This window comes from Giraffa tippelskirchi, chromosome 6, assembly GCF_054371585.1.
Source record: "Giraffa tippelskirchi isolate mGirTip1 chromosome 6, T2T-mGirTip1v1.2.pri, whole genome shotgun sequence".
NCBI classification, from domain to species: Eukaryota; Metazoa; Chordata; class Mammalia; order Artiodactyla; family Giraffidae; genus Giraffa; species Giraffa tippelskirchi.
Window position 1 is genome coordinate 22547379 of NC_137280.1, and position 26583 is coordinate 22573961.

At 38.8% G+C, this 26583-nt stretch overlaps 1 protein-coding gene across 1 annotated transcript in view; it reads right to left on the reverse strand.

Moving 5' to 3' along the window:
- The window catches only part of ANGPT1 (angiopoietin 1), a 797336-nt gene that overhangs the window by 273223 nt on the left and 497530 nt on the right, over nucleotides 1-26583 (reverse strand). Inside the window, exon 16 of the transcript XR_014056675.1 lies at nucleotides 4703-4733. The gene's annotated coding sequence lies outside the window, so the exon portion shown is untranslated. The remainder of the gene's footprint in view (nucleotides 1-4702; nucleotides 4734-26583) is intronic.

Sequence of the window (26583 nt, forward strand, 5' to 3'; positions counted from 1 at the left end):
TTAGATTCTGTACAGGCGTGTTGAGCCTGGACCTGGGGTGAGCGTCGGGGGAAAAACTCTAGGAAGTCCATTCTGAGGACTGATCCCCACAGAGAAGCATCCAGAAGAACCAGCCTTCTCAGTTTCAAGAGTCCACTGTATAATATAATGTATACAGTGATGTGTGCTCCAGCACTTGGAACGTCTCCCCTCTGTTATTTCCAGTCCATACTTCCACCCTCAGGGCCAAGCACTTATCTCTACATCAAGACTTATTTACCAGGCATTAGGTCAGGCAGGACAATGCAAATTTCTCAGCAAATTCATCTAAGCTTAGTATACTTGGAAACAGACTTAAAGCAACCTCTAAATGCTAACTCTTTTAGTTTTTCATTCCCATGATTCTTTTCTACGCGGATGCCTACTGGGTTAGTTCTTTGTATAATATTCCACATCTGTTAGTATTTGACTTTTTTTTTTCTAATTCTTAATATGCTTTCATCACCCTCCCTGGTTACATGTTAAAATGTGATCATTTGATTCCTAAATCCCTTTCTATTTCGTTTTTGTCAGAGGATTACCATCAAGCTGTAAACTCCTAATATTTTCGTAATAGTTTTAGAAACTTAAAATACAAAGGGACTCTCTGCATTATTTTCCAACATACCATTTTTTCAATTCTACTTTAAATGAGCAGTTTAATTGACCTCCTTAGGCTCTTTGAATTACAGGTTGAGCCAAAGGTGAAATGACATCTTACTATTTGCATTATTGTATTTCAGAACATGTGAGTAACTCTGGTGGAGAACTAGAAGTTACATATATAGGCCCCAGATGGCAGAATATCACATGGTCTATGTCTTAGTATGAGAAACAGCTCAAGGAAGTAAACTATTCCCAGACGTTTATTACATAGCCCAGGTCTGGAATAATTATTGTGCTTCTGGCAAGAGACAAAGGTGGAAAAATGGACATTTAAGTAGAGTGAACATTAAAGGAATTATTGCATTCTTTTCTGAACATGATCACCTGTCACTGGAAAAGTAATAGTTCCACATGTCACATTCTTTGTTGATCTGTTAGATATTTGCACTTGTTTAACCCAAGTGTAGGTGTAGAATATTGCCAATAGATATTCTTGAGAACTCTGTAAATCCAAGTAGTTATTGTTAGTAGAGCAGAATCTATAATACATAAGAAGCTAATATTTCCAAAAATGTAAATAGCATGCTTTTGTTAAAATATCTAAAAATATGTCCTACCTCTATTACTTATGCAGTTTCAAAAAACATTGATATACATTTTGTGCACTCAGTGCTAATTGTGAAACAACTATGTTTTATCACTTTGTGCATATACTTCTGAATGTGTATAAAAGCTCTTTTTCATGGCATTTCTTAACACCAGAGTCAGTTTTTGAGCTGGCATCTCAATATCTCATTGACGTTGTTTTTTCTTCATTAACAAATATGTCATTTCTCTTATTGAAATTACCTAGGTTATTTATATATACTTTTATGGCCAGGAATGAAGATTATATAGTATGAGAGCCTTTTGATTAATAAAGCATCTTTTTAAAAAAAAATTCAGAAATTAGTAAATGGACCAAGGCATATTCCAGCAAATACCTGATTTCAGCTGATACCACCAGCTGTTTCCTTTAGCACAAAAACACAGTTACCTAGAAGAGACAGCTACTCAGACTTCCAAAGAGAAAATCATAAATGGATAACTCTAGGCATAAATCATAGCTCTCCTGGCTTTGATAAGGCAATGTATTATAATGGGAAAGAAATATTATATTAATTTTATCTTAAGGTATCCAAATAGCTTGTGAAGGAAAGTTTTTTGTATATAGAATAATTTAAGCTAATCAATTCAAGAAACGGAATTTAGAAAATCACCTAAGATATTCTTGAAAAAAAGTATAACTCAGGCCAAAGTGTGAAGATTTATATTCCATTAATAATTTTAAAACTGTGCTGTGTGACAGAATTTCAAACATTATAACAAAGTCTTCCCCTGCCCCTTTTTTTTTCAGAATAGAAATTCAGACCCAGAAAAGTAAAGGGAGTTGGTCCAGGTTATGCAAAAAACTCAGTGACTTTATTCATACTGGAATCACAACCTAAGTCTGTCCTTTTATGATAACAAACGGGTTGTTTTGTTGCTCTTTCTATGACACTATAAGGAGAACATTCCTTCAGACTCTACTGGGTGACAAGGGCAATGGATGATAAAATGGCTGCTGTCCATTTTAATGTTTCTAGGAGAAGGAGCTCCAAACTGAAACAGAGTGAGTAGAGACTGAGGCCTCTCTCCCCAGACCTTTTTTAGAGTGAGGTTTACAGAAGTTCCATGTTTGCAGAGTGTGCAGAGGTCAGCTTCATGACTGCCCTGACAGTTCAAGCAAAAACTTTGGTTCTTCATAATTAGTGGGTCTGAGGAAAACGCGAGTCTTCCCAGGCTTTTCCATAACTTGCCATGGCTTACTGCTGGGAGAGCAGGAAAAGTATGAGGAAAACAAACAGAAACAGGCCTTCTCTGTGCGCGGGCTCTTGGCCTGCCAAGTCAGCCGGCTGGACGCAGAGGCAATTTCCTTAGTGTTTGCGGCCTTAAGCTGACTTCTGCACAGGGAAGTTGGGCAATATTTATTGTTGAATGGGGCCCTGGGAGATTATTCTTGGAAGGGACAGCCTCTGTGAACCTTTGTGTGTTGATTGAAAATCTCTTGTAGCCAGGGTTTCACAAACTAGATGTGACTGCCCCCTTCTAACACAAAAATGACTGGAAAACAGAAAAATTCTTAAAGTTTGGAAGCCCAGTCTTAGAGACATGGTTTCTTCCTACCCAAGGTGATTTATGTCTTTGGAGCACTGAGTTAGGGAAGTGCGGAAACAGGGTTATGCTTTAAGATACCGTGAGCTACTTTCTAGGATGTTGTGAACCATTGAAATCTAAAAACACTTATTTACTAATTTCTCATTTATAAGTTTTTCTGTTTGTTGTTTGAGCTTCTTTGACTTGCAGAACCATGGTCAGGTACTAAGAGAGATGTAAAGGTGAAAAAAAAACATGATCTTTGACATTAAGGTGCTCATTCTATTTATCATCTTTCAAAAAAAAAAAAACACAACACAACAAAACTTCCAAAAACAGTACGAATAAACCACATGGTATATAATTACTCTTTCTCTCCCTAAGTAAGTATCTGAGCATATGGAGAAAGGGGTGCCAAGCACACAGCCTTAAGTTAATGGGAAGGGCTGGGTCCTCAGGCTCCATGCTGTCTGTCTCGCAAGCTCTCGGACAATGCCTCTCACCCAGCTGGTCTGCTGGTCCTCCTGTCATTTGCATCTGAAATGTGCAGCAGGCCAGATTCATGAGCTGATCTTTGCCAGCATGGTCAGGGCTCAGCAGGCCTCCCTGGCAAATGAGCCTGATGTTGGCTTCTGCTTGGGTAGAGACGTCGCAGGGTCTAACGCAGTCAGCCTTGAGCCTTGCAGGCTGCTCAGTAACCCGTGCGATCAAGTCAGCGTGACAAGCTCCCCCGCTACAGTCTCAGTTGCTTAACAATCCTGAGTGACCCCACAGAGTTCTTCAAGGCCTCCCTCTGCCTGACCATCTAACCTTGCCAAATTGCTGTGGCCACCTGCCAGCGTGGTGATGTTTCCAAGGTGACATCTTTCTAGAGCTCTCAGTGTAGAGTGGGCAGAGCCCTTCTCTGCCTTCACTGTTGCCCTCACCTCTCTGAAAAGTTCTCTCCTCTTAACTGCAGAGAGGGCCTCAGAAGACACCTATCTGTCACCCTCTCTCACTGTTCTCTTCTTCCCATACATTTCTGAGGCCTGAAGAGGTTGGGCATTGCTTTTATTTCCCCCAAATCATGTCTCCTCTTCACATTCACTTGACACAGATGGAGCACACCCACCACAGCACAGTGAGTCCCTTGAGTGTATTTTCATAACCAGAAGGACAACAAAGGCTCAGTGGAACCTGCAAATTCTAGTCTCAGAACAATAGTCTGTCTGTTTGGATTTCAGAGGCCAAGTATTAACTTGTTCTTTTTCTTTACAGCATCCAAATATCCCATGAGGCTAACGGATGCTTTGGGGAAACAGGGGTGAATATCTTGTATTCAGAAAGGCAAAAGGAAGAGCACATTGATGATATTTAATGCTTATCGTGTGGGCTTGTCCTACCACCAGAGTGCCAAAGGATTTGTGCCCTAATCCTCATATGAGAAGCCTTACAGAAATGAGTGAATAAAACCCAGTTTATTTGTCAGAGTAATCTTCTTGAAACAGTGAGACCAGTAACTTTCAACAACTTCTTGCAATGATGAGAAATAGTGCCAGAAGGTTCTATAGTGACAGAAGCCACTCTTAGGAGCAGTCGGTAAAGCCCTCAAGCCTAAGAAATTAATGACCTGAAGACCAATACTACAGGCTGGCACAGCCTTCCCTGGTGCCTCTGGCAACCCTGAGCAGGAGTGAGGTGAGCGAGCGCACAGGAGAGCTGCTGCTTCAGGTTCATCAGCCAGAAGAAGGAAACAAACAAGAAGAAATCAGAAGAGGCTGAGAGTCCTCACCCATGGACCACATGTAAGATGGTCTGCACGGGGTTGATGACACTCTTCTGGAAGAATTAAAAGGACCCCACGTTGCTTAAACACCAATGGTAGGTTGGAGAACGTGAGGGAAGACCATTTGGAACATCTTACCTTTCTTCCTCCGCTTTCTTTGTGTTGGTACCTGGGAAAAGTAATAGAAACATGTTAGGTCACAGTGGAAATGACTATATCCATGGAATTGCTGTTTAAAGTATCTTAATTTCTCATTTTATATTGCTGATTTAGTCGCGTTCTTTAAGAATTTAAATGTGGTGGTTCTATTAATATTTTTTTTAATTTGTAAGCATCAAATCATTCACAGGTCAGTTGGTTCAGATGGAAACGGATGCTGCTCCTCAGAGTTACTATCCCAGTGATGGTAAAACAGAATATCTTGCTGTTCCCTCAGCCAAGAAATCCCTTTCCTCCTACTCTTTAGACATTTAATGTCTACTGATGCTATTTCCCCACTTCTCAGCTCCAAGTCCCGTACTTAAATCAGATCCCATTATACTGTCTCATTGCATCCTCTTCTTTTCTTACTTAGTGCTTATCTTGATTTGTAATTATATACTTATTTGTGTCATTATTTTTAAATGTCTGAAACGAGTTCTTTCTTCATTGAGCCAAGGAGCAGAGGGATAAAGAGACCCTTGTCACAGAGGGCAAGTGGTGCCAGGAACCTGAGAAGTACACAAAGGAAGTGACCTGAACATTTCCGAGAAGTTATATTTTGGGGGTTCATAGCACACGGGAACCAGCCCCTTCCTTCCCTGACTTGCTGAGAGTCTATATTCATGACCTTTCCCACCCAACTCCCAAATGGTTTGTCATCAATTTCTTTTGCTCTCTCTGCAGCATCCTTTGCCTGAGCACCCCTCCCCCCCCTCAGAGAATAGATTGGTGGGACAACTTTAGCTGGCCAAGAAGGGACAGATTATAGAAGGGTCATGGAAGGATGTTATAAACCACTGAAAAGCTAAAGCAATGAAAATGGGCTTCTGGAAGCCCATGTTGGACCACTAGATTCTCTAAATATGGGGTCTGGGAATCTAAAGCAGTAATAGAAAAATGAGGGTCGGTGAGCTTAAAAATGTGCCCAGGGTCCATGGCAGATTGGGAACTGAATGTTGGCCAATCTGAATCCAAGGTGCATGAGATTCCTTGTTACGTCAGTTACCTAGTGCTCACAGCTTGGCATCAAGATTGATCTAAATGCAACTGTATCGCTAATATTGCATTCTGGAACTATACTGAGCTCCTTGATTTTTTTTTTACGACCAAACCCCACTATGTCAGTGATTTTCAGCATTCCACCTTTTTATTTGTTCCAACACACTTGTGAAATAAGAAGCTTTCCTATCAGTGGCAGTGGTTTATTACAGTAGAGTGGAGGAGCGTATATAATTGCGTAATTTGGTAATGGCTAGTCCTTACCCTATGCAAGTTCTGACATGGATTGCCAAGGGAGACATGCCCCTTCTATTTCTGAGAATCCTTTTAAAGCCCTTTGACTTCAGAAGCAGAGTCATGTGTGCTTTACTCTTGCTTCGCGAGTCTTCCCATTATTCTAGGCTCTCTGAGCTTCCCAGGTTGCGCTAGTGGTAAAGAACCCGCTTGTCAATGCAGGAGACATAAAGAGATGTAAGTTTGATCCCTAGGTTGGGAAGATTCCCTGGAGAAGGGCATGGCAACCCACTCCAATATTCTTGCCTGGAGAATCCTATGGACAGAGGAGCCTGGCAGGCTATGGTCCATAGGGTTGCAAAGAGTCGAACACGACTGAAGTGACTTAGCATGTGTGCATGCAGTCTCTCTAGAGGCAGGGCCCTTTCAGGTATCAGAGATTTACTCCTGAACACATCTCCCCTGGTACACATTACTTCCCAGATTTGACTCTGTTTTTCTTCCTCAGCTTCTGTGTGTTGCTTGCTGCTGGTTTCTGTTCATCGCCAACCTGCGCTCAGCCAGGCCTCTCTTAACCCCAGCACACCCCAGCACCACGCTTTTCTCACTAACTGGAATGTCTGCCAGCTGTTTACCATGAATCTTTGGCACATCTGTGTAGATCGCCTTCTCTTTGTTTATCCTCAAATAAGCCCCCCAGAGGACATCTTTGCGGTCTGTCTGGTTGCCGGGTCTCCATCATTCTAACCCCACCATCCCTCGTCTGGACCTTCCCACCACAGATACTCACACAATTACCCCTTGTTCTTTACTGCTAACATGAACCTTCTTTTAATAGCTTCATCATGGATGAATGAGCTTTTAAAAAGAGAAATGTGTCTTTCTTACATACATTTTTATATGAATTCTTGTTTTATAGTCCCTGAAAGGATGGATTTGTTCAGGAAACACAATAGAGCACAGATGTTTGGGCCAATGTGCTTGCTAAAAGGTATTCTCCATAGGATGATGCATATGAGTATTCACAACAAAAGATGGACATGTTTTCCTGTTAGAGGGTCTTGTTTCTTCTCTGTCTTGTCAAAAGTTGGATTTATAGACTAAACCAGTAGAAAAGTTATTTTAAAATATCACTAGCAAAATGTATGATAAATATTAAAAGCTTATGAAACCAGTTTTGTAAAAAAAAAAACATTAGACCCTTTAAAGGTTGACATTATCAAACATTCTCCATTATGTTGGGACCTGCTGGTTCATGTTCTTGTTCAGAAGAAATTTCTATTTTTTTTTTTTCCTTTGAGCAATTGAGACCGGCTCTGGCAAGGATGTGTTGGCAGACTATGGCAAGTTGTACAGCTGGTGGTTGAGACCTTTGACAAAAACATATCTGTGGAATTCACTGAAGGAAAAAACACTGTCTTTATTGTGAGTTTGCATTTGAAGAATTTCTGTTTCTCCTGGTAACTGTGGCCATAGAAATTACCTAAAATAAAATTGGTAATTGACTTTCTTTTCTGCATCCAAAGTAGATAAAGGCTAACAGTGTGCTTCTAGGGAATTTAACATTAGAAAGGCTAACAGTGCGCTTCTAGGGACTTTAACATTAGTCATTATGGCTTTTATTTTTAATCTTCCAATGTTTTTGCTTATGAACATAAGACCCACACATGACTTGATAATAACAGGTAGAGAATTTTCAGTCAGTAATAACAATTATTCATGTTTTTGTAGGAAGAGGTTTTGAATATCTGAAGCTTTGGACTATCATTTCCCCAATAATTACTGATATATATCTGAATATATATAATAGATACATATCTCCCCATATTGCCATATAGATATGGCTTCAAATTTCAGTAAACTGATGAGGTCAAATACATTCACAGCACAGTTGACTGTGCTATTTCAGAGAAGTTCAGGATAAGGTCACATCTGAAAAGGGAGCCCTTTCTTCATTCCGGAAAAATTGCCAGTTTGGAATTTTCATATTTAAGACATTCCCTGCCCCTGCCAATAAAATATAGGTTATATGATTCTAAAGTTTTCAGTTAGAAAGTTTTGCTTTCACAGCAGAGGAAAACTACAAGTTATTATAGTCTATGATGTATATTTAGGCAGAATGGGGGGAAAACACATAATTTCAACTTATTTCTAGACTAAATTAATATGATTATATATTATTTCACACAACAGGAGTAAAACTATTCTTTCATAGAAGTTGATTCTTCTCCCAAATGAACTGGACTCTTAGTTATTTGGATCAATATCTTCTATTAATACCACAACTAGCCAGATAGTTTTAGGAAGAAATAAAATCATGTTTGTCACTAGTAATGATAAGAAACAGGTAACTTGCAGAGTATGTGCCTGCTAGTTTGAATTTGGGGAAAGGTATGGTAGTAATCATTGGTGGTTGTCTGTCTATACAGCTGTCCTAGAACATAGTCATTAAAACACCTAAGTTCATCTGTACAGACAGATGACCACTAGAGAGACTAAGTATGGCTGCCCTCTTGAAGGAAAGAAATGGAGACACATATGGCAGGCATATGTCTAGATGACGATGTCATCTAATAAAGACTTTAAGACTTAAGATCCTTAATTGATAGTGAAGTATGTGTTGGAGAAGCACTATGGAGGTTCAGTTCAGTTCAGTTGCTCAGTCGTGTCCGACTCTTTGTGACCCCATGAACCACAGCACGCCAGGCCTCCCTGTCCATCACCAACTCCCAGAGTCCACCCAAACCCAAGTCCATTGAGTTGGTGATGCCATCCAGCCATTTCATCCTCTGTCATCCCCTTCTCCTCCTGCCCCCAATCCTTCCCAGCATCAGGGTCTTTTCCAATGAGTCAACTCTTCACATGAGGTGGCCAAAGTATTGGAGTTTCAGCTTCAACATCAGTCCTTCCAATGAATATTCAGAATTGATTTCCTTTAGGATGGACTGGTTGGATCTCCTTGCAGTCCAAGGGACTCTCAAGAGTCTTCTCCAACATCACAGTTCAAAAGCATCAATCTTCGGCACTCAGCTTTCTTTATCGTCCAACTCTCACATCCATACATGACTACTGGAAAAACCATAGCCTTGACTAGATGGACCTTTGTTGACAAAGTAATGTCTCTGCTTTCAATATGCTGCCTAGGTTGGTCATAACTTTCCTTCCAAGAAGTAAGTGTCTTTTAATTTCATGGCTGCAATCACCATCTGCAGTGATTTTGGAGCCCAGAAAAATAAAGTCAGCCACTGTTTCCCCATCTATTTGCCATGAAGTGGTGGTACCAGATGCCACGATCTTAGTTTTCTGAACGTTGAGCTTTAAGCCAACTTTTTCACTCTCCTCTTTCACTTTCATCAAGAGGCTCTTTAGTTCTTCTTCATTTTCTGCCATAAGAGTGATGTCAACTGCATATCTCAGGTTATTGATATTTCTCCCGGCAATCTTGATTCCAGCTTGTGCTTCCTCCAGCCCAGCGTTTCTCATGATGTACTCTGCATGTAAGTTAAATAAGCAGGGTGACATTATACAGCCTTGATGTACTCCTTTTCCTATTTGGAACCAGTCTGTTGTTCCATGTCCAGTTCTAACTGTTGCTTCCTGACCTGAATACAGGTTTCTCAAGAGACAGGTCAGGTGGTCTGGTATTCCCATCTCTTTCAGAATCTTCCACAGTTTATTGTGATTCACACAATCAAAGCCTTTGGCATAGTCAATAAAGCACCCTCTCACTAAGGAATATGTAGGAAATTCAGTTCAGTTGCTCAGTCATGTCCAACTCTTTGCAACCCCATGGACTGCAGCATTCCAGTCTTCTCTCTCCATCACCATCTCCCAGAGCTTACTCAAACTCATGTCCATTGATTCAGTGATGACATATAACCATCTCATCCTCTATCGTCCCCTTCTCCTCCTGCCTTCAATCTTGCCCAGCATTAGGGTCTTTTCCAATGAATAAGTTCTTTGCATCAAGTGGCCAAAGTATTGGAGCTTGAGCTTCAGCATGAGTCCTTCCAATGAATATTCAGGACTAATTTCCTTTAGGATTGACTGGTTTGATCTCCTTGCTGTTCAAGGGACTCTCAAGAGTCTTCTCCAACACCACAGTTAAAAAGCATCAATTTTTCAGCGCTCAGCTTTCTTTATGGTCCAACTCTCACACCCATAGATGACTACTGGAAAAACCATAGCTTTGACTATACGAATCTTTGTTGCCAACCTTTGTTGGCATCTCTTGAAGAATTTTCCACAGTTTATTGTGATCCACACAGTCAAATATTTTAGCGCAGTCAATGAAACAGAAGTAGATGTTTTTCTGGAATTCTCTTGCTTTTTCTATGATACAAAAGATGTTGGCAGTTTGATTTCTGGTTCCTCTGCCTTTTCTAAATTCAGGTTGAACATTTGGAAGTTCTTGGTTCACATACTATTAAAGCCTAGCTTGGAGAATTTTGAAATTAGAGAATTTCAGATTAATTATCACAAACTTACTCAAGATGAACTGAGGTGTTGTCATTCAAAGAGGTAAATTAGAAAGAATTAAAATTGAGAAATGTGCTTCTGTTCACATTACCTTGCTAGTGTCTCCTAGCTAACCTGCCAACTAAGTTGAAAGATGCACCTCCTCAATGAAGGAAGACTGAAGTCTATAATATAGACTATCATAGCTCCTAAAGTTTCTGAGTTAAAAAAATGCAGAGAGAGTTGCCCTACTGCCCAGTCCACTGGAATTGGAATATTGAGCATAGCTCCTTGATAGGGAGTTTACTAGAAAAAAGTAGTTTGGTGAGGTGTTCCAATATGCCAGATCCTTAAGAAGGCATGCCTCACAGAGGAGGCAATGCTCTTGCAACCACCGTGAGGAGAGTCACTCCCCAGGAAATCCCCTGTGAAACAAAGGTGACTGACAGTAGTTTTCAGAATTTTGATCTCTAGGATAACCGCTTCTGAGCTTTTTTTTTCTCATCTCAAAAAATTAAGTAGATGATTTCCTTAATAAACTGGACTACATACAAATTGTTAAGGTAATAAAAATGTATTCAACCAAAATAAAAGTGAAAAACAAGTTAAGCAAAGGTACTTGTAGCAAATATCGAACACTCGTATCTATATTAGTTTATGTAAAAGGCTCATAAAAATAGTAAGAAAAGCTTCAAGAGTCTCAATTTATGAATAAATAATTTATATTGAGAGAATGGAAACATTTTCAACATCAGTAACAACATAATACAAGTAAAAATGATCATATAATGCTATTTCAGGTGAAAAAATGAAAGGGATATTCTAGCCCCAGTACAGAAAAAACTTAATAAAAAAATGATTTTCTAGAAATCAATTTGCTAATTCTTACCAAGAAAATTTAAATATTCATCTCTTTTGGCCTAGTAATTTTACTTTTAGAAATATACCTTAAAAAAGAAACAGCAATAAAGCAGAAAAAATTCTGGGCAACCACATTCATTAAAACCTGACAGATTTGTGATCATCTTGGCTCCATTCCTAACTAGTTTTATGGCATTGAGGATTATTTCTTCCTGAGTGAATCTCATTCTTATTATCTGTAAAACATGGGATGGTGGTAAGGGCCTCTATCTCACACAAGTATGAGTGTCAAGATGGTATATATAAGATGCTAAGCAGTGTGTGCTCAATAAATGAAAGAAATATATTACTAATACATCTTTAGAATATTAAAATATTAAGTAACATATAAAATTACCTTAGAATATAAGTTAATAAAACATATAAAACTGCCCAGAGAGTCAACTCTCTGAGTGCAAACTGCCAAAAAAAGTGAGCTCTGCTGAGGTAGATTAAAGGCCCCAATTCCACACCTGGAGTAGAGCTCTGTAGACCTGCTTCCCAGCAAAACAACCATAATTGATAAAAATTATTTTTAAAAAAGCAGTCATTTAAAATCTCTGCAAATTTTCCTAGGGGCATACAGCTAATCAAAAACACACCCTATGGACTGTAGGCTGACAGGCTCCTCTGTTCATGGGATTCTCCAGGCTAGATTTCTGGAGCAGGTTGCCATTCTTTTCTCCAGGGGATCTTCCTGATCCAGGGATCGAACCCACATCTCCCGCATTGTGGGCAGATTCTTTACCATCTGAGCCATCAGGGAAGCCCCTCTTCCAGCCCCCCCCACCCATGCACACATTTACTCAAGGATATCTCATAAATAACAGTGAGAGCATGACCTGCAGCCTCCCTCCTCTCCCTCAGCTCAACGTGATAGACACTCTACTCTGAGTCAATATAACAAAGAACACAAGATTCCTGCTTCCCTTCTTCCCACAACAACAAGCCCAGGGGCAGAGGTGGACATGTTGGGGTTATCATATCCAGAACCATTAAAATATATACTCTAAAATGGCCAGTCTTCAGCAAAAACTACGAAACATGCAAAGAAAGAGGAAAGCATTTCTCATACATAAGGAAAAAGAATAGAAGGCAATGTGAGAAGACCTGTGTGCCAGACTTAACAGAAACAAATTACAAAATAGCTACTATAAACATGTTCAAGGACTAAGGGGAATCATGTTTAGAGAAGTAAAGAAAACAATATGACAATATCTCACAAGATAGAAAATATCAATAAAGAGATTAAAAATTCTCTGAAGAATCAATGGAAATTTTAGAGCTGAAAAGTATACTATTATAATAGCTGGAATGAAAAATTCATGAGGGGCTCATAGTAAATCTGAACTGGCAAAAGAAGAACCAGTAAGCTTGATGATAAATAGATAGAGATTATGCAATCTGAAGAACAGAGAAAAAATGATGAAGGAAAAATCAACAGAGCCTCAGAGAAATGTAGGACATAACTAAACTTTCCATCATGCATGTAGCAGACGCATCAAAAGGAGAGGAAAACAGAAAGTTTTTTTTTTAAAGAAAATTACCCAAATTTGATGAAAAAATGTATCTAGACATTTAAGAATTCTCAATAAGGTAAACAGAAAGAGATCCACCCAGAGACGTATCATAGAGAAAACAATAAAAGCCAAAGATGAAGAGAAAATCTTGAAAGCTAAGATAAAAAGAACTCATCACAAACAAGAGAACAATAATATTAGCAAATGACTTCTCAATAAAAATAATGGAGGCCAGAAGAAGTAGGATGATATTCAAATTGCTAAAAAATAAAAAGCCTGTAAGAATCTTACGTCCATAAAAACTATCTATAAAGTGTGAGGGCAAAGTAAAGACATTTCAAGACAAACAAACCCTAGAAAAGTTATTGCTAACAGACCTGTCTTGCAAGAAATACTAAAGGAAGTACTTCAAGCTAAAAGTAAGTGATGCCAGACAGCAAGTAATTTAATCCCCCTGAAAAAAGAAAAACAGTTCCAACAAAAACAATTATGTAGATAGTTATAAAATACAATAAAACTTATGTATTGTCTCTCCTTCTTTTAACTAATCTAAAAAGGAATCACATAAAACAAAATGTATATAATTATGTCATTGCCTATAATTATGGAGATGTAATATATTTGACAATAAAAGCATACAGAAATTGGGTAGGAACAAAGCTATATTATAGTAAGGAAACAACTGTAATAAAAAAAACAACAGAGTGTAACTGGAATCCATAGAAAGAAATGAAGAAATCAAGAAATATTAATTAAGAAGATTACTGTAACAAACTATATGAATATACACTAGCTCTTCTTCTCTCAGCTTCCTTCTTTAGACTACAGAAAATAACATTAGGTAATAAATATAAAAATGTATTGATGAACTGCAACATACATAGATGTAAGATGTATGAGAATTATAGCACAAAAAGGGGAAGGGGGGAAAGCCTTATATAGGAGTTATAAATTCTATATCTAATTTAAATAAAGTTAACATAAATCTGAAGTAGATCCTGATAAGTTTAGGTGTATATGATAAGTCCTAAAAAAAAAACCACTGAGAAATAACTAAAAAAATAGTGGAAACATCAGTAAAGGAATTAAATATGAATAAATTTTTGGTATTTGGGTTAGGCAAAGCCTTCCTAGATATAACACCAGAACTGTATGCAACACAAGAAAAGATTAAATAAATTGGACTTCATCAAAATTTAAATGTTTTGTTTTTTGAGTACAATCATTATATGAAGACAACCCATATGGTGCAAAAAATATTACACTGGGAGATAATTTGTATTTAGAATACATAAAGAACTCTCTCAACTAAATAATAAATGACAACCCAATCGAAAATGGGCAAAGAAATTCAATAGACATTTCTCCAAAGAAGAAATGTAAACAGCCAATAAGCACATTAAAGGATGTTCATCATTCATCATCAGGAAAATGTAGGATACAGTACAGTCAAAATCTCAATGAGATAGTAGTTCATACCCACTAGGATAGATTTAATTAAGTGAAGGTGAAAGTAACTCAGTCATGTCCAACTCTTTGTAACCCCATGGATAATCCATGGAATTCTCCAGGCTAGAATACTGGAATGGGCAGCCTTTCGCTTCTCCAGGGAATCTTCCCAACCCAGGGATTGAACCCAGGTCTCCTGCATTGTGGGTGGATTCTTCACCAGTTGAGCCACAAGGGAAGCCCCATAGATTTAATTAAAAAGTCACAAAAATAACATATGATGATGAGGATGTGTATAAATAAGAACACTCATCCATTGCTAGTGGGCATGTAAGATGATGGAAAATCATCTGGTGGTTCTTCAAAAGGTTAAAACATAGAGTTACCATGTGCATGCTAAGTTGCTTCAGTTGTGTCTGACTCTGTGAGACTCTATAGACTGTAGCCTGCTAGGCTACCCTGTCCATGGGATTCTCCAGGCAAGAATACGGGAGTGGGTTTCCATGCCTTCCTCCAGGGTATCTTCCCAACACAGAGATTGAACTCATGTCTCTTCCGTCTCCTACACTGGCAGGCAGATTCTTTACCACTAGTGCCACTACCCTGCAATTCCACTCCTAGAGAAAAACTTAAGAGAAATGAAAACATATGTTTTCACAAGTCAGTTCAGTCGCTCAGTCATGTCCGACTCTTTGCAACCCCATGCACTGCAGCACGACAGGTCTCCCTGTTCATTGCCAACTCCTGGAGTTTACTCAAACTCATGTCCATTGAGTCAGTGATGCCATCCAACCATCTCATCCTCTGTCGTTCCCTTCTCCTCCTGCCTTCAATCAATCTTTCCCAGCATTTTTCAAATGAGTCAGTTCTTTGCATCAGGTGGCCAAAGTATTGGAGTTTCAGCTTCAGCATCAGTCCTTCTAATGAATATTCAGGACTGATTTCCTTTAGAATGGACTGGTTGGATCTCCTTGCAATCCAAGGGACTCTCAAGAGTCTTCTCTAACACCACAGTTCAAAAGCAACACCACAGTTCAAAACTCCTCACAAAAACTTCTACATAAATATCCATAGCAGCATTATTCATAACAGCCCTCAAAGTAGAAACAGCTCCAAGGACTCATCTAATAAATGATAAACAAAATGTGATCTGTGTGCTACGCTAAGTCACTTTAGTTGTGTCTGACTCTGCCACCCTATGGACTGTAAGCCTGTCAGGCTCCCCAGTCCATGGGATTTTCTAGGCAAGAATATTGTCATGCATTGCCATGCCCTTCTCCAGGGCATCTTCCTGACCCAGGGATCGATCCTGCCATCTCTATGTCTCCTGCATTGGCAAGCAGGTTCTTCACCACTAGCGCCACCTGGGAAGCCAGGTGTGTGTGTGTCTATGTATGTCTATGATGTGTGTCTATGTATGTCTAATATGATATATGATTCCATTTACATGAAATGTCTATTGAGACAGCAATTAGATTAACAGTTACTTGGGGTGGTAAAGTTGGGGTAAAGTGGAGAGTGACTGATAAATACAATTTATAACAAAATGTGCACAAATGCACAAGCATACAATATAACTTTATCTACAGCAATAGGCTAGTTTATTGTGTATGTTGTGTGTTAGTTGCTCAGTTGTGTCTGACTCTTTGCGACCCCATGGACTATAGCCTGCCAGGCTCCTCTGTCCATGGAATTCTCCAGGCAAGAATACTGGAGTGGATTGCCATTCCCTTCTCCAGGGGATCTTTCCAACCCAGGGATTGAACCCAGGTTTCCTGCATTGCAGGCAGATGCTTTATCATCTAAGCTACTAGGGAAGCCCAGTCTAGTTTATAACATTCCTTTAATGTTAAATATCATGATCCTGTAAGGATATTAAATAGAGAAAAGTAAAGATCTTTATAACGATAAAAGACATTAATCAGATAGCAATGTATGAAGAGACTGTAAGTATGAGGAAGAAGTGGCAAAATTTTGAGGACTATCCTTTGGGAGAAGGTAAAATTTGATGGAAGGGGTAATTGGTTAAATAGCAGCTCTTTCATGAATAAACATGTTTTGTTTTAAAAGGGCTCTTTTCTCTTAAGTAGCAATGTATGAAGAGACTGTAAGTATGAGGAAGAAGTGGCAAAATTTTGAGGACTATCCTTTGGGAGAAGGTAAAATTTGATGGAAGGGGTAATTGGTTAAATAGCAGCTCTTTCATGAATAAACATGTTTTGTTTTAAAAGGGCTCTTTTCTCTTAAGTAGCTGCTATTTTTTCAGGCAGTTTTCAAGGAGTTTTACATACATTATCTTTAGCTCTCACACAATAAGTTTTACAAATGAGAGTGCTGCTGCTGCTGCTGCTAGAGCTTTTCAAAAAGGTAATTTTCACATAACAAGTATATGGTGGAGTTAAAGACTAGAATTCAGGAATGCTTACTACATGGTTCTATGTTGATTATTATAAAAATGTGTGAACCACAAAACAAATTTTATTAAAACATCTTTTGCATATTATTTGATTCAAAATGAAGAAGAGAGAATTGAAATTTGTGGTCAAAATCATTAATTTGTGAATAGATCCCAAAGTTCTGAAGGAAAATTCCTGAGACTTCTTAACTATTGAAAGTGAAAGTCGCTGAGCCGTGTCCAACTCTTTGTGACCCGATGAACTATACAGTCCACAGAATTCTCTAGGCCAGAATACTGAAGTGGGTAGCTTTTCCCTTCTCCAGGGGATCTTTCCAACCCAGGGATCGAATCCAGGTCTCCCACATTGCAGGTGAATTCTTTACCAGCTGAGCCACAAGGGAAGCCCAAGAATACTGGAGTGGGTAGCCTATCCCTTCGCCAGCATATTTTCCCATCCCAGGAATTGAACCAGGGTCTCCTGCACTGCAGGCAGATTCTTTACCAACTGAGCTATCAGGGAAGCCCTCTTAAATATTAAACCTTAAAAAAAAAGCACCTCAGATCACATTAGCAAGTTTCCCAAGTGAAAGTCATTTTTTTTTTTTTAGTCCTTTTTGGATAGGTATCATTAAAGACTTATTTCTCATTTAATTCTTTAAAATTGATTGGATGAGGTCAGTCAATGGAGAATCTTGGTCATATTTATGAAAAATCTTAAGAGATTTTTTTCTCTCTCTGGTTGCAAAATGTTTCATTCCCTAGCGGCTCAGACGGTAAAGAATCTGCCTACAATGGAGAAGACCTGGGTTTGATCCCTGGGTCAGAAAGGTCCTCTGGAGAAGGAAATGGCAATCCACTCCAGTATTCCTGCCTGGAGAATTCCATGGACAGAGGAGGCTGGGAGCAATAGTCCATGGGGTCACAAAGAGTCAGACATGACTAGAGCGATTAACACTATATAAGTATCTTCTCAGCTCAATATACTGCAGCAATATCCTTCACGTAAATAATGTCTTAAACAATATATACTCAAACACTGCATTCACCCTTATGCTTCAGATTAGATATTAAAGGAAGAAAAAGACCAGGTTTAAGAGGATTTTTAAATTATGCAAAGGTTTGCAGTTATTTGTTATCTGTTCATATTATTATACAGAAAAATGACTGTTTCTCCCCGATGGAGAGGTAAACCAGCAATAGGATTTTGACAAGAAGATTTGCATGATTCCAACTAGGACTTAGGTCACGAAGAGTAAGAAACATATTGGTTATAATCTCCTGTTTGTGTGAGCCTCTTAGAACATGGAGTCTCTGATGAGATCATACCTTTCATTTCACAGCATCTGGTCCTAGAATACCTCAGTTTGATTCAGATAGGCTGATTCAGACCAGACTATGCTGATTAGAGGGGAGAAAAAGGGTGGGCTCCAATCAGAGTAGTCAAAGCTTAGACCAGAACTTTACCTTTAGGGATTGATTTATTTAATATGTTGCAAATTTATAGAGTTTGATTCATTCACCCTAGAGGAACCTCAAACAATTCCCAGATAAGCAAAATGTCCAACATGTCTTTGAGAATAGACATATACATTATACGACAGCTGTTTATGTCTTTTAATAGAAGGGGGGATCTTTTTGCTTTCCAATTTGGCAATGATATATTCTCTTTGGCCAGCAGAATAGAGATACTGTGGATTAAGATGAAAGGTAAAAAGAGTGAAAGGTAGATCATAGGAAGCAATCACAGGGTGATGAGAAGACAGAGCAGGAAATGCTGATTTAGATAAATGAGGCATATTAAAGGTTAAAATGTCATTTATGAGGCTCCTCAACCCCAAAAGAATTGATCTTAAACTCTAAAATAGATTGACATAAAAGCACATGGTTTTTAAAAAAATACATAGTCACACAAGTACAGTCTAAAACCTCTTATTTTAAAAAACTAATATGTAAGAAGAAGGATGTTAATTAAAAGCTCTCCTCACACCCACACCAAAATAAATGCTACAGAGAAGAATAATGCTGGAGAAAGACATCCCTGAGTATCAGCTTCCTTATCTATAAAAATCATAGTAAAAATACTTGCTAGTTTGAACTTGTGGCCTCTGAGATTCTTTCCAAATTATTTTTATGATTCTAGGTAAGATAAACTCATTGTAAGTTCAAAGTGTCACATTTAGTAGAAGGATATGAATTTTAATAAGGAATGAAGAGGCTTCTATGGGATGAGCCTCTAAGGATGAACTATTGTGCAGTCTGATAGGTTTGTGATGGACACATATGTATGTGTTAGGAGGGAGAGATTTCCCCCAGCCCTTAAATCACACTGCCATTACCAAAGCGAATTCTCACAAGGAATTCTCAACCTTAGCTATGTATTAGAATCTGGGGAGCTTTAAAAAATCCTAAAGTCCAGGTCATGTCACAGACCAATTAAATCAGGATCTCTGGGGATGGGACCTGCATATCAATGTTTTTAAAGCTCCTGAGGGATTCCTTGTGAGCAGTGAAGAGTACCACTGCCTCCTGCTTTCATGTTACAGGTTCTAGTTTTTCCTTGTTCCCCATTCATGTCCATTTTCCTTTCTTAACCACTTGTTTCCTAGACTTTGGCTTCCAGCAAAAGACACAAGTTAATAAACAACAGCTTCAAATAGACTATGTAACCAGCTCTGACAATTGCATAAGGTCAAATTCTTATAACAAATTATATCTATATCTATATTCCTGGAGCTCGACTTTTCTGATTGGAAACCTGACCCAGTTGTGCACTAGGGCTGGGTAAACAGAATCAACGGGCATTGCTATCTTGGCCACGACTTCCCTTTGTCTACTGCCAGGCAACTAAGATTGATAAATCCAAGATCTGACAACACCAGATCTTCACTGACCTTTTGACAACAACCTGCTAAGTCAGAGCAGTGACTGCCCCTCTCCGTTTTCCATTGTCTCTGTCCCTGCCCATTACCGCGGTACAGTGCCCTGTCCTGTACACTTTCCTTCCCAGCTGTCTACTCAAATCCAACCAACAATAATCAGCTTTTACAATCACTTTTTTCTGATACCCTTTTTAACCATTTCTCTGATTTTTGTCATGCCTCTGATCTTTATGCCATCTCTTCAAATATGTCTGTGTTATTACTACTGTTCTCATTTGTGCCACTGCCTATTCTTTGTTAAAATCTTAATTCTTGATTTAGAATGCAATAATTCTTATATATCTTCCTATCTATATGAGACAAAGTTAGGAATGTAATAGAGGCTCATTGAATAACTGTTGAAATTAATAGATTTTTATTGAAGGTCCACTCTTTATTTATCACTATACCTGTTATGGTAGAATGGGGCTGGCAACTTGCCAGCTTTAAACAGAGCAATAGTATTAACCCAGAGCAACTTCTGTTTGCCTGCCTTTAGGACGCACTAACTAGAGAAGGCAATGGCACCCACTCCAGTACTCTTGCCTGGAAAATCCCATGGATGGAGGAGCCTGGTAGGCTACAGTCCATGGGGTCGCTAAGAGTCGGACACGACTGAGCGACTTCACTTTCACTTTTCCCTTTCATGCACTGGAGAAGGAAATGGCAACCCACTCCAGTATTCTTGTCTGGAGAATCCCAGGGACGGCGGAGCCTGGTGGGCTGCCGTCTATGGGGTCGCACAGAGTCGGACACGACTGAAGCGACTTAGCAGCAGCAGCAGCAGCAGGACGCACTAACTAGAGAAGGCAATGGCACCCACTCCAGTACTCTTGCGTGGAAAATCCCATGGGCGGAGCAGCCTGGTAGGCTGCAGTCCATGGTGTCGCTAAGAGTCGGACACGACTGAGCAACTTTACTTTCACTTTTCACTTTCATGCATTGGAGAAGGAACTGGCAACCCACTCCAGTGCTCTTGCCTGGAGAATCCCAGGGACGGGGGAGCCTGGTGGGCTGCCGTCTATGGGGTCGCACAGAGTCGGACGCAACTGAAGCGGCTTAGCAGCAGCAGCAGGACACATTAACACCTACAGACCTGGCTAATATATTTGTGAATTAGTTGTAGAAAGATAACAACTATATACACACTCTGCAAAATGTTATAGCCTTAGTGTTTTGAAAAGGAAAAAAATATTTTATAACTAATCACTCAATAACAGAAAATAATTTTCTTTGAACAATTTATTTTAGCTTTCTATTTTTAGAGCAACATTAATAATCTGTTTTCAAAAAAAGCATATTATGATAGTATGTTATATGACATATTTCATTTAGCCTTATTTTGAAGTCTGAAGTGATCGACTCTTTTTTAAAATCTGCAGCTGCAAATAAGAGGAGTATGCAAAACTCTAATACTTGATACTTGAAAATCAAAACTTTAGAGATACATTTTTTCAATTAAATAAAAATTATGTACAGTCAGATCTTTATTCCATTTGTAAAATTTTATAGTCCACTCAATTTTTACTAAAAAGAATAAGAATTTTGCAATAAAACCTAATTTTTAATGCCCACATAACATTTTATTCCATAAATATAGCCAGTTTACTTAATCAATCTCCTATTGTACAACATTTGATTACAATTAATGGTTTACTCCTACACTGTTCATGGGAATGTAAATTGGTATAGCCACTGTAGAGAACAGTATGGAAGTTACTTAAAAAAGTAAAAATATAGAGCTATGATATGATCCAGCAATCATATTCCTAGGCATATATCCGGAGAAAAGCATAATTCAAAAAGATACACGCCCCTCAATATTCATTGCTGCACTATTTACAATAGCCAGGACATGGACACATCTTAAATATCCATTGGCAGAGGAATGGAGAAAGAAGATATGGTATTTACACATATACAATGGAATATTACTCAGCCATAAAAAATGAATGAAGTTATGCCATTGCAACAACATGAATGGACATTGTCATATTGAGTGAAGTAAGTCAGAGAAAGACAAATATATGATATTGCTTCTCTGTGGAATCTAAAAAAATGGCAAAGTGAACTTATTTGTGAAACATAAATAGTTGTAGAAAACAAGCAGGGGAAAAGGAGGGGGGAGGAATAAATTGGGAGATTGGGGTTGACATACACACTACTATACATAAAATAGATAACTAATAAGGACCTACTGTATAGCACAGAGAAGGCAATGGCACCCCACTCCAGTACTCTTGCCTGGAAAATCCCATGGGTGGAGGAGCCTGGTAGGCTGCAGACCCATGGGGTCGCTAGGAGTCAGACATGACTGAGCGACTTCACTTTCACTTTTCCCTTTCATGCACTGGAGAAGGAAATGGCAACCCACTCCAGTATTCTTGCCTGGAGAATCCCAGGGACGGCGGAGCCTGGTGGGCTGCCGTCTATGGGGTCGCACAGAGTTGGACACGACTGAAGCGACTTAGCAGTAGCAGCAGTATAGCACAGGGAATCCTATAATACTCTGTGGTGATGTGTATGAGAAAAGAACCTAAAAAAGAGTGGATATATGTATACGTATAACTGAATCAGTTTGCTATACAGCAGAGACTAATACAAAATTGTAAATTAGCTATACTCCAAAAAAATTTTTTTAAATAAAAAGGATAAAAGAAGTTATGGTTCAGCAATGTATCTGTTCATCAATCTTTTTGATCATGATTTTAATAATAACCTTAGGATAAAAATTTTAAGGCAAAGTCACTTAAAACATATGTGCATTTAAAAATGTTTCATACATATTTCCTGCTTTTTCTTAGAAAGGGTATACCAATTATATCTTCATCAATAATTTTTCCTTTTTATTTTGCCAAGTTGTTAAGCCCAATTATATAAAATTATTGTTTTAACTTGTATTTCCTCTAACCTACAGTTCCAAAGACAATACATATTTTTATATCTCAAGATAACTTGTGGCTTGCTATGCGGAAGGATACATTTTTTCATCAAACTTTTAATTTACAGAATTCTTTTATATGCAGTAAATAAATAGTGATAGAAAACACTGATTTCACAAAAGGGGGAGAAAGAAGCATAATTTTGAAATGAGAGTAATGAAAGCCAAGGAAGTAGGAAAAATTGCAAAACAATCATTCTTTCCCCATCCAAAAATCAGTGGTGGACAGCGAGGAGAGAGATTTGCCTAAAGTAGGGATTAAGTTGCTCTGGATATCAAACAGACCGTGTGAACACTTTGGCTGGGACTCTGCAAGTATTAGGTGTTAAATTAATAGGACATCAAGCCAAACATTATACATCCAAGACTGATAAAAGAAGTTAGAGTAGAAATTGGAGAAGTGTCAATAGATAATTTCACAACTTTGTTGAGCTCAAAATGAGATCTCTGAAGATAAAGACAATAATTAACATAACCATATTATGATAAAAAGGGAGAAGGGCTGGCAAATTACTCAGAATTACACATCAGTCTATTTGACCCTCATTGGGAGAGAAACTGCACATGCCTTTTGAGGAGTCCAATAGAGCTCTACTGAGCAAGCCCATGGTTTGAGAGAATGGAGCCCCTTGCTTTCATTATTTTGGCTCATTGCAATTTTTTGAGGATGTTATTACAGCAAAGGTACGAAGCTATTTTCAGAAAAGAGGAATCATATAGCATGTGCTATTTTTGCTTTGTTTGTGCGGGTCTGGAGCTGATACTGCCTACTGAGAGAAGACTTCATTTGTAATCATATACAAGCTGTGAATAAGTTGGATCCTTCTGAAGTGGTTTGTATGAGGAAATGCTTTTTAAATTTCCAAAATTCTTGTTTAAGAAAAATCTTCTTCTACCAAAGGGGACTGTCCTTCTATAAAGTCTTGAGAATACGGCAGTTTTGAGATGAGTGGACTAGCGTATCAAATGTGTGAGGTGGCTGGTAGGCAGTCTCAACCTACCAGCTCCCGCAATGTCTCTGGGGACCTCTAAGAAGCCCCACAGCCTGGAGGCTTGATTATTGCCCAAAGTTCAAAGAAGGGGAAAGAAAACACAAGAGGGGAAGATCTAAATGACAGAAGAGAGATAATGTATAACCAGTATGTCACACAGAAAGGCTTTGAAGGACATGCCCTTCCACCCTCTCTTCACTCTCATTTTGAGTCTTTCTTATACTCTATCTAAGGTCCCCTGAGCCCACAAAACTGGGCAGAAATTTTCTGAGCCAATTGTTTGCTTGACAGTTCTTTTCTCACATGCAAGGAAATAGAGAACAATCTATCAATGCCTGCTTTAGACCAGCTTGGGGAAAAAAAGAAGCCCAACACATGTAATTAGCTTTCAAGTATATTTTTCAAGGGCATAGGGGTAAAGAATTCGCCTGCCAATGGAGGAGATGCAAGTTCAATCCCTTGGTTGGGAAGATCCTCTGGAGAAGGCAATGGCAACCCACTCCAGTATTCCTGCCTGGAAAATCCCATGGACAGAGGAGCCTGGCTGGCTACAATCCATAGGGTTGCAAAGTGTCAGACATGACTAAGCACATATTTTTCAACAGAATAAATATAACATAAGATTTTTTTAAAACGTCAGCAATCAATAATCTGCCTGAGACAGTGGTCACACCTTACTGTTCCGTGGACTTCAGCTTGGCCAATCTAGCAAGTCTCTAGTAAACAAAACGAAACAAAAAGATAAAACCTCTTTAAATATTTGAGTCCCTATCCTTATTCTGAATACTATTTGGATTGCTTCTAATATAGACTTTCTGCCCTAGTTTAGAATAATTTCCTGTAATACAGACGTAGTGGTTGTAAAACTGAATAATCACAGAACATTAACAAGTCCCTTGAATGACCCATCCTGCCTGGGAAAAGGTTTCCTTCCTTTGGCCGCATCTCTGAAGCCACGATCTGGGCATCCTTGGACAGAACGTGCTGTCCTGGCTTAATGGGCACAGGGTGAACAAGACTCTCAGTTGCACCAGATGGTACCCATAGTTTGTATTTATTTTCAGAAACCAAGGACAGTGTTACTCCATTTTATTGAACCACAGCCCCAGTTGTGGGAAATCATGGAGATCAAATGTATTGGCCTAAAACAAGCTTTGGCAAACCTCTGGGAAGAACATGTCTTTTCTGTTCTAGTTGAGTAGACATATTTCCTCACTTCAAATGGGGTCATGCAACCACAATTCCTTGTGGTAGCTTCCTTTAATAACCAATACCTTTTTCTGGGTATACCTGGCTCTGTCTGAGTTCCTAGGGTAGATTAAACACTTTAAAGTGGATAAAAGAAATAAATTACAGTCACTGTGCTCAACTGAGTCTGAGGCTACCAACCACCCTTTGTGATTGTCAAGAGGTGACACAGAAGGTGAGAAATGGGAGGACTTCTAAGGATTGCTTATGCTCCCCATTAAGTTAATAATGAAAGACTTCAGGGTCAATTCAAAAGCAGAAAAGCATACTTCAGCCAGTAGGAATATTTCTACAATTAGGCAAAGCAAGTAACTGTGCGTGTTTAATTACCATAAGTTTTCTTCACCCTGTCAGCATGGAGAATTGGTTTTCCTAACTTCGAACTTTCACATGACATCTCTTTCTATGCTGTATCTTAAACTAAACATGTTCTCATAAAATTGTCACAAGTTTCTTATGCTACTAATGAGTAATAAGCAATTTAAAGGTGAGTACAAGTTGTCATCAGACCTACAACAGTGCTCAGTAAATGGTAAACTTTCGTTGAAAATCTGTTGCTATCTCACTGGTATGTTTTGGGGATATCAAGCGACTCATCCTTCTCTGGTATACATTTAGATCTTTTCTATCTTTAATACCAGTCATGCCACTTGATTTTCCAAGAATAAAATTTCATTTCTCTAGGCTTGGAAGATTCTCAGTACTTAACCATGTCTAATTGAAAATGCAAATCCATATAAGGGGAGTGAACCAAGGTCTCCTCTTCTGGCAATGCGTTCCTGCTCTCCCAGGGTATTTCTCTTCTTTAGGTCCTTGCTTCCTAGTATCTTTATTATCTGAAGAGGCGTGCAGAAGATAATTAGGATATTTTCTTTTCCCTTGCATGGAGATTAAAATAGCTGCCAATTTGTTTTAGTGTATTAAGTCAAAGAATTTGCTCTAGCTTTTCTTGAAATTTTTGATTCACAACTTTGATGCATCTGTGGGTTAAAAACCAAATTCTATTTGGCTTTTTGAAAGTCCAGGATAATTTCATATTTGTATAATTAGCTTAAATAGTGAGTAGCTGAGCCTTTCTCTGAAAGCCTTCACCATTTGAACTACCATGGTGTTCCTTTTTGGTATGTAGGGGAAAAAACATTAATTTTTATAAAACCCCAAAAGACGAAAGATCAGTCAAAGCCGTTAAGGTCTATATCCTCCTATTATGCATAGGAATTCAGTGTTAGAAAGAAGGGAAAATTTCACAATTTTCAAAAATTTATACTCCAACTGCCTTAATCCACAAGGGAAATGCCAGGATTGCAATACAGGAGACCTGTTTCTAATTCACATCCCTGTCTGCGGATTTGATGCCTTTACTCCCAGCTTCACTGTGAAGTCTTTGAGTGTTCTCCACTCCTCTCTGGCTCTTTCAAGAATAATTAGCACCCTCATCAATTTCCCTGCCGCTGCTCATTTGACAAAAGAGTGCCATTTGAGTGAAATGTTTGCATTCTCTGCTGAGCAGAATTTGGGGGTGGTTTCTAATTCTATAGGTTTCACAGCAGTGATGCTCCCAAGAGAGTCATAAGTGAATTTGTGGTAACACAAGCAGTTTTTGACGACCAGCAGTGTTTGAATTGGCCTCTCATTTCAGTGATTAACAGGTGTGGTGTGGAAGCCTTTGGTTTCAGCTTCACTTACTTCAACAGCCTGCTTCTGCTTTGCTACCAGCTCTAAGAAACAGTAGTATCAGACTTACAGAAGAGTAAGTGGCCT